Source organism: Schistocerca piceifrons, chromosome 3 (genome assembly GCF_021461385.2).
Source record: "Schistocerca piceifrons isolate TAMUIC-IGC-003096 chromosome 3, iqSchPice1.1, whole genome shotgun sequence".
NCBI classification, from domain to species: domain Eukaryota; kingdom Metazoa; phylum Arthropoda; class Insecta; order Orthoptera; family Acrididae; genus Schistocerca; species Schistocerca piceifrons.
The window spans coordinates 518618122-518627328 of NC_060140.1; positions in this window are offsets into that span (position 1 = coordinate 518618122).

A 9207-nucleotide genomic window follows, 5' to 3' on the forward strand; every position below is an offset into this window, starting at 1 on the left:
CACCATGAATGATCACATATTTGTGACCCATGGGAGAGTGTCACAGATATTCTTAAGAAACTGAATGGGTAGACGTTGAAGGTGGATGCACACTATGCAGAGAAAGTTTCAATAACCAGCTTTAAATCATGAATATATAAATAAACCACAAATCTTATGCGTCACTCTTGTAGGGATCGTGAGGACAAGATAAGATTAATTATAGTGAACACAGCGCTATTTAAACAGTCATTTTTCCCATGCTCCAGACACGCGTGGAACAAGAAGAAGCCATAATAACTGGTACTGTGGGAAGTACCCTCTGCCATCCACTACACAGTAGTTTACAGAGTACGGATGTAGATGTTTCACCAGTATAGATTCCAAGCTTAGTGACATTAATAATACTTGTTTCAGGACAAGAATCTTTCCATCAAACCTAAAACTATCCATAATACATGCACTCTGGAAAAAGGATAGTACATTTTATTTATTTAGGACCAAATTGAGGAGCAAATCTTAAAGGTAATGGAATGTATCAGTACATGAAATTACAATGTAAAGGTAATAACAGATAAAAATAAAATGTTTTTGAATCCAAAAAAAGTCAAGCCATAAGTTTAAGTAAACACAATCAACAATTCCTGGACAGAATAGAAGGAGTCACTCAAGAGGAAACCATTCCGTTTCGATTTGAAAGTGCATGGATTATTGCTAAGATTTTTGAATTCTTGTGGTAGCTTATTGGAAATGGATGCAGCAGTGTACTGCACCCATTTCTGCACAAGAGTTAGGGAATTCCGATCCATATACAGGTTTGATTTCTGCTGAGTATTAACTGAGAGAAAGCTGCTTATTCTTGGGAATAAGCTGATATTGTTAAAAAGAAATGACAGTAAAGAATGTATATATTGAGAGGCCAATGTCAGAATACACCGACTAGTGAACAGGGGTCGACAAGAGGTTCGCGAACTTACACCACTTATTGCCCAAACCACCTGTTTCTGAGCCAAAAATATCCTTTTAGAATGGGAAGAGTTACCCAAAAATATAATACCATATGACATAAGCTAATGAAAATAAGCAAAGTAGACTAATTTTTGTGTTGAATGATCACTTACTTTAGATACCATTCGAATAGCAGGTATGGGAGCATTAAGTCTTGGGCTTTCCGTGACAGTTTACTATCTACCTGAACACCTCAAAATTTGAACTGTTCAGTTTCACTAATCATATGCCCATTCTGTGACATTAAAATGTTGAGTTTTTTTGAATTGTGTGTTAGAAACTGTAAAAACTGAGTCTTACTAAGGTTTAGTGTTAATTTATTTTCTACAAGCCATGAACTTATGTCATGAACTGCACTATTTGAAACAGAGCCAATTTGCACACAACATCCTTTACTACCAAGCTAGTGTCATCAGCAAACAGAAATATTTTAGAATTACCTGTAATACTAGAGGGCATATCATTTACATAAATAAGGAACAGGGGTGGTCCCAACACTGACCCCTGTTGCATCTCCTATTTGACTGTACCCACTCAAGACCCCAATCCCAGCCATTCTCAACACTGTGAATAATGACCTTTTGCTGTCTGTTACTAAAGTAACAGATGAACCAGTTGTCAGCTACTTCCGGTATTCCGTAATGGTCCAACTTCTGGAGCAATATTTTGTGATCAACACAGTAAAAAAAAAAAAAAGAAAAAAGAAATATACCTAGCTTTTGAAATGTTTTATTTAACCCATCCAGTACCTCACAGAGAAAAGAGAATACAGCATTTTCAGTTGTTAAACGACTTCTAAATCAAAACTGTACATTTGATAGCAAATTGTGAGATATAAAGTGATCAATTATCCTTACATACACAGCCTTTGCAATAACTTTAGTAAATGCTGATGGCATAGAAGTAGGTTTAAAATTGTCTACATTATCCCTTCCTCCCTTTTTATAAAGTGGCTTTACTACTGAGTACTTAAATCATTCAGGAAACTGACCATTCTTACAGGAAAAATTTCAAATATGGCTAAGTACAGGGCTAACATGTGCAGCACAGTACTTTAATATTCTGCTAGGCACTCCATCATATCTGTGAGAGTCTTTACTCTTCAGTGATTTAATTATTGACTCAATCTTCCTCTTGTCAGTATCATAGAGGAGTATTTCAGACATCAATCTCGGAGTTATATGATTCCCCATAGAAACTAAGTTTTTATTTAATCCACCAGCAATGCTCAGAAAATTACTGTTAAATACTGTAAATATATCTGACTTATCAGTAACAGAAATATTTTTACTACAAACTGGCTTTATATCGTCGACCCTGTGCCACTGACCAGACACTTCCTTCACAACTGACCATATGATTTTAATTTTATCCTGTGAATTATCTATTCTATTTGTGTACCACATACTCTTTGCCTTCCTAGTAACATTTTAAGTATCTTACAATACTGTTTGTAAGGGACTATTGTAGCTCGATTGTAACTACTTCTAACATTTTGATATAATTCCCGCTTTGTTCTACACAATATCCTCATCTCACTAGTCAGCCACCCAGACTACCTTTCACTGCTATTACCTCATTTAGAATGTTCTAATCGAAAGCAACTTGCAAAGAGCATGAGAAATGTGTCAAGGAAAGCATTATATTTGTCATCTATGTCATCTGCACTATAAACACCCCGCCACTCTTGTTCCTTAACGAGGTTTAAAAAACTCTCTATTGCCATTGGATTAGCTTTCTTAAATAGTCTGTAATTATATGTAACATTTGTTTGAGTGCAAAAGCCTTTTAGTGTTAAAATTTAGGCATAATAGTCTGAAAGGCTATTCACCCTTTTACTAATAGAATGCCCATCTTGTAATGAAGAATGAGTAAAAATATTGTCTATGGCTGTGCTACTGTTTCCCTGCACCCTAGTTGGATAAAAGTCTGCATCAGATCATATGAGTTAAGGAGATCGATCAACCAACATCCTTTTTCTTGCACCATCTGATGTTTATACACCAGTGGCACTACTGAGAGGTTCTTCTGAAGTAATCAGTTGAGTAATGTATATTAGGCTAGCTGACTTTCTCAATAAGAACAACATGTTGACTAATCTTCAGAATGGGTTTAGGAAAAACTGATAAATAGAAACAGCAGTCTTTCATTTAATGAAGATGACCCTAAATGCATTTGATAGGAATGAATTAAGCCTTGAATATTCTTAGACTTGTCTAAGGTGTTTATCTAATCAGGCATAACTTGCTGCTTCTGAAACTACATTGCTATGGGGCCTGGGGGTTGGCCTCCAATTGGTTCACATCCTTTCTCTCTGATAAACAACAAAGAGTGCAAAATATGTCGTGAGGACAAGGGATACATTTCAGACAACAGAAAAATTATGAGCCCGTAGCTATGGAGTGCCTCTTCTCCAAGCACAGAGGCCCTCATATAATGAACATCTAGATGGGCCCATTTACGTTACCAATTAAAAATGTTGTAAAATACTTGGGAATGAATTTAGATAGTAAACTGACTTGGGCACTAAATGTAACAGTCATAAAAGATAAATGGAAACCTGTTAAATATAATGAAAGCTGTTTCAGTCTTAAAATGGTGATCACATCCATTAATGTATCTAAACATTTTAAAGCAATAATTCAATCACATACAGATTATGAAAGTATCTGCCACTCCCCAGAAAGCCCAGATACTCTTCCTAAAATACACAGATCACAGTGTTGCCTATATGTGCATGGACAACATGCTCCGTAGCGATAAATGCCCTGTCACTGGAAACGTTAGAAACACTGTCTCACCTGTGGAGATGGTCCTTAGCAGCCAAATTTATGCTTAAGCGGGGTCAGTTCTAAAGATGGACAGTGTTGGAGGTTAGTGTAAGCTACTTCATTGGTTTGTACTACTTATAGATTAAGAAGCAGGCATCTCTTATGCTCTCAAGTATTTTAAAGCTATTAATCACCACAAGAAAACTAAAACTAGTTTATCATGACAACCCATTCTACTTATCTCTAATGATGCCTACTAAGGATGACACCATGGAGTAAATTAATTACACAGACATATACAGAGTATACAGAATTACTTGCGAGAATGGCCTTAGAACTGCAAGTCCCCGAGGGTCAAATTGTCAATAACATATTGGACGGGATGAGGCCCAAGGATCGATCAAGCATCACTTTTGCTAGTAAACCTTCCACCTTTTATCAACTAAGTGCTTTACTTTCCAGAACTGAGGGGCTTAGTTGTACTGAAAATCAGCAGTTTCAATCATATTTTGGTTGTTTGGTAGCTAGTGGCTGTTCGGTTCAACCTGAATTCAACAGTGCTCCCGTGACAACGATCCAAAGTCTGTTTTAATTGCTGGCTGGTGAGACATGTTGTTCATGAGTACAAGGTTCAGCAAAAAGGGGAGATAAGCAGTTGATGGTGTCGGAAGTTGGGAAAGTATTTTATAGCTTCCTTTCATAGGCATTGTCGCTGAATTGGGGACATAGTGCATGAGCCTTTACGCTTTGTGTGTGCTCAGTTGAATTGGGAGACAGTCTGTGAGCTAGTTGATTCTGGAAGCTCAGTATCACTGCTGGGCTATCATTAATATCTGTAGTATTGATCTTTATGTACGTTTGCTCCCTTATGAACTTCTTCTCAGAAATGTCGATCTGTTATTGGCCATCAGATGCCTTTAGTCAGTGAGTTTGAGGTTGGTTTGAGTATTGCAAAGTTGTCCTGGCCAGTTAAGTTGCTAGTGGTTAAGAATTTGTCTGTTAATTTGATCCTATGCTGTGATTTTATGTACTATGCTGGATTAACATTGGATGGCCAAAAATGCACTATTTATTTTAAATTATATCCTGAGATTCAAATCGGTTTATGCTCATGCAATATCTCATTGCCAGTGTATTCTGTATTGGCTGCTACTGGGTGTTATGAAATGAGTCATTTGGAGCCACAATAAAGGGATCAATTGACGTGAGTTTCCAGAAGTCCTCACCAATAGGCTCGGCATGACTAACAAAATCCAGTTGTTTGACAATGTTCCGGTTTGTCAGTCGCCCTACAGGTTATTCCCCCCGAAGATGATGAGCCTGCCTGCCCTGATAGACAGTATGTTTTGTGAAGGGGTCATAAAACCTTCTACCTCCCCCTACACGTTACCTATGTTCTTGGTTCATAAGGGTAGTAAGGGGGAGTTCCGACCCGTAGTTGATTACAGGTTGGTGAACGAAAAGGTTACCTTGGAGTCTGTGCTTTTACCTGATATTCATAATTGTTTCACATGGTTCTCTTGAGCAAGTATTTCACCATTTATTACTTGAAGAAAGCCTATTATCAAATTTTGCTGTCAGAAGATTCCAAGCACATTACTGCCTTTTGTACGGATTGGAATCTCTTTGAATTTAACATAGTTCCGTTTGGTCTGTCAACAGGAGCCACTGTTTTATCCAGGTTACTGGATGGGGTGCTCGGTGACTTAAAATTTAAGTGTGTATACACCTATTTGGATGATGATGTTATCTATAGTGTTACCTTTAATGAACACTTGCAGCATTTGGAAGCAGTGTTAGAGAAGTTTAGAGAGGCAGGATTGGCAGTGAAGCCTTCTAAGGTCACCTTGGCGCACCAGCAGATTTTCTTTCTAGGCCATTTAGACTCTGCCGAAGGGGTTAGGAGAGATAAGGAATGTATGATGGATCTCCAAAAATTCTCCCCTCCTGTAAATAAAAAGGGGTATACCAGATTCACTGACATGGCCAACTATTTCCGCTGATATGTGCATATATTCACACAATAGGCCACCCCTCTTAACGAATTATGTAGGAAAGGAGTTAATTTCTGTTGGGATCAAACTCACCAGGCATCCTTTGAAGCTATCCTTCTTAGTAACCCACCCATCCTAGCTATACCAAATTCTGATTTGCCTCTTGTGGTCCAAACTGATGCCTCTACTCGTGGCAGTCCTCCCTCTAAGAGCAGGAAGGGTAGTGTGGACCAGTGACCTAGGCGTCTTGAAGATTGTCACCAGGAGAGCTTAAGTATTCTGTCTATGAATGGGAGGCACTAATGGTGCTTTTTGCTTTAGAAAAGTTTAGGTTTTACCCTGAGCACTGTGAATTCTTGTTTGAGACAGATAATCATGACCTCTGTTGGGTGTCTGCATGTCCACATAAGATATATTGTATGACTTGGTAGGGTGTCCGAATTTTGGCTTTCTCATTCAAGGTGAAGCATATCTGTGGCACTGAAAATCAGGTGGCTGACATCTTGAGTCGGATGTTTGAGGTTGGAGTTCAGCTGTTGGAGAAGTATTCGAGCCCAGAGGATTGTGCAGGCAGGATACTATTCGAAGTCCCAGAACTTTGCGTGGACCTCAGGAAAAGACATGACAGTCATTGCAGGATTAAGGCCATTAAGAATAAGCTGTTGAATGTGGAACAGGTGACCAGTCATCTTATTCATAAATGCCTAGTTCGTTGTGGGGTGGGATCAGGTGATTTTTCAGATATGTTTGCACAGTCAGTTCGTCCAGCCTGTGTTCCGGTACTTTCATCACATGGTGGTTGGAGGGCATTTAAGTGTCCACGAAACTATTACTAATATTAGGCACCATGTGTCTTGGCCTTCCTTATATAAGGATGTTTGGTTGTTGGTGAGTGACTGTGAAGTCTGCAAATGAGCAAAATTTAATGTTAAAGGTCTTCTGCAATCTAGTGGGGAAACTTATCCCCTGGATAAGTGACTCATCAATTATGTTGGTCCCTTGCGATGCACTCACAATGGTAACCGGTATGTGCTTGTGGTAGTGGATACCTTCTGAAGGTTCTGTTGGTTCATTCCTAGTTACAGGGTTAAGGACCCTATTACTGTTCGACATCTCCTGGGGACAATTTGCATCTTTGGCCCACAGAGGTATTTGGTCAGCGATAATCCCCAGCTTTTAAACCTAAGGGCTTTAGGAGATTTCATTTTGAGCAGGCATCTGCCACATCACAACTACACCCTATCATCCTCAACCATGTTTTGCAGAACACGTTAACTGCAACTTGAAAGGGGTTCTTATTGTACTCCATAGTAATTTGCACAGTAAATGGGACCTCTCCATGGGATGGCTTAATTTTGTCTTTAACAGGGCCCAACATGAGTCACTGAAGGCTGCCCCTGCTTCTCTTGTGTTGGGCTATCAAGTTAATTCACCTCTGGCCAACTTGATGCTAAGATACCGCAGGAGAACTGGATGAAGGCTTATTGAAACATTCTGCAGGCCCATCAGAGGTTGGTTGAGCATAATAATAAGGGGTACAGAGAGTTTAGGGCAAGGTAGGTGATCAGGTTTTTGTGTGCAGCCCCAATGTTAACCATGAAGTGGGGAAGGGCTGTTCTAGTAAGTTAGTACCCCAGTTTTTGGGTCCCTTTGAGATGTCCAAGTACTGAGTCCGGTCAACTTGCTTGTGCACAATCTTTAATTGTGTGAGCTGTTCAGGGTTCACATTTCCCAGGTTAAGGAGAACTAGCCTCCTCCCTGACCACTTAACACATCGAAAGGGAAGGGAGTTTCTGTGGGTTTGACAGGGGAGACTGTGCGGTGCAACTCACATTCCTTGAATTCACAAGGTGTATTATCCTTCATTTGTTCACTTTTGAGATGTTCTTGTTCTGGTGGAGGCACTCACCTCTCAGCAGCAGCTCGATTTCAGCGATGGTGGTCGCAAGGAGGCGTGATCAATGCAGGGCAGTCGGGTGGAGCATCTCTGCCCAGAAGAAAGGGGCAGTAGGAGTTAGTACGCGACTGCCAGAACAGACAAGAGATGGCCCCACTGTTTTTCAAAATGAGAGGGCCACAGATGTTTTCATCCAGTTGATGGGGATCATTGGTCGTTTTTCCACAACTTAGTGTCCTCCTTTAACTTCTGTTATCTGGTGGAGTGGGTGTAGTGTTGTGATCCCGGACATGAATTTTGACCCTATTTGCAAAAACTGACTTATGGCTTAGCCAGTTGCTCATGTGAATTCCTGAAAGAATGAGCCTGGATAGTGTCACCTTGCTGGCAGTTGTGTTATATTTATCAAATTATTATGAAGGTCCACCCAACATCTGGGTAATGGGTGTGTATCACTAACTTCACCTGTTAATTGTGCAAGTAGCTGCCTCCTCTGAGTTGAACTAAGTTAGGTGGCTGTTTGCTTTAACCTTTGCATCTGTCGGCCACCTCTTGGTTGTTCTGGGTCTCCTTAACACCTCTCTGGTGTTTTGGTTTGATACGGCCATGTGGCGTTGTGAGCATTGATTCCTGCCCGTTGCCTTTTGAGCCCCTGGTAGCTCAGTGTTTCGATACTGACTGTGGTTTTACAAAGACACTGTGCTGTTTCGCACCCGATTTATATTTCTCTCCCATGTATGTTTAACGAAACTACTTCTCGACTAGTGGTATGGAACTGGCTGTTAACACATGCCTTGGTGTGTTATAGTTTTGTCAGCATGAGGGCTACGCCTTGTATAAGAAGACACCATTCTGATGGAGTGGAAGGATGCCTGGACCTGTGATAACAGAGGGATGGCAGCTTGGCAGATGGCTCACTGAATTAAGAGTTACATACAGCATTTATACAATTTTATTGAAAGCTTACATTGAAAGTGTACTTTTGTCAGGGCCTCTCAAATGTTTTTTTTTTCTTATTCTCAAATGATTAATATTTTAAGAGTTTCCTTATTGTTTCTTAACTGAAAGACATTGTTATTAAGTACATTAGAATCATACAGATTTCAATATTTTTAAGCAGTCATACATAATTCAAAGCATGTCCTGAAAATATATGTTGGTGGTGTCTCTTAAACAGTTGTTTTGCTTAAACTGTTTAAAACTTTTTTTTTAAAAAAAGTTGCTTTTAATTGACATAAAAGTGTAATTTGTAATGCTTAACATTACTCTTAGGAATTGTGAACCTTCCTCAAGCACTTGAGTTTGGCTGTGGGTTATATTACATGTTTTTATTTAAATTAAATTTCTTAAAACACTGGGAATTTTTTGTTAACTGAAAAACTTTGGGTCTTGTTTAAACAAAGTGTGTAAATTAAAAGGTGAAAGATGTTTACTCCAAACCTTGCCTAGCTGTTCCACATAACATTTATTGTTTTGTTTGGGCTTGTCAGTGACAAATAACAATTATCTGTTTACACACTTCTACTCAGTGATTTATGGATGGATATTCTGCAAAACT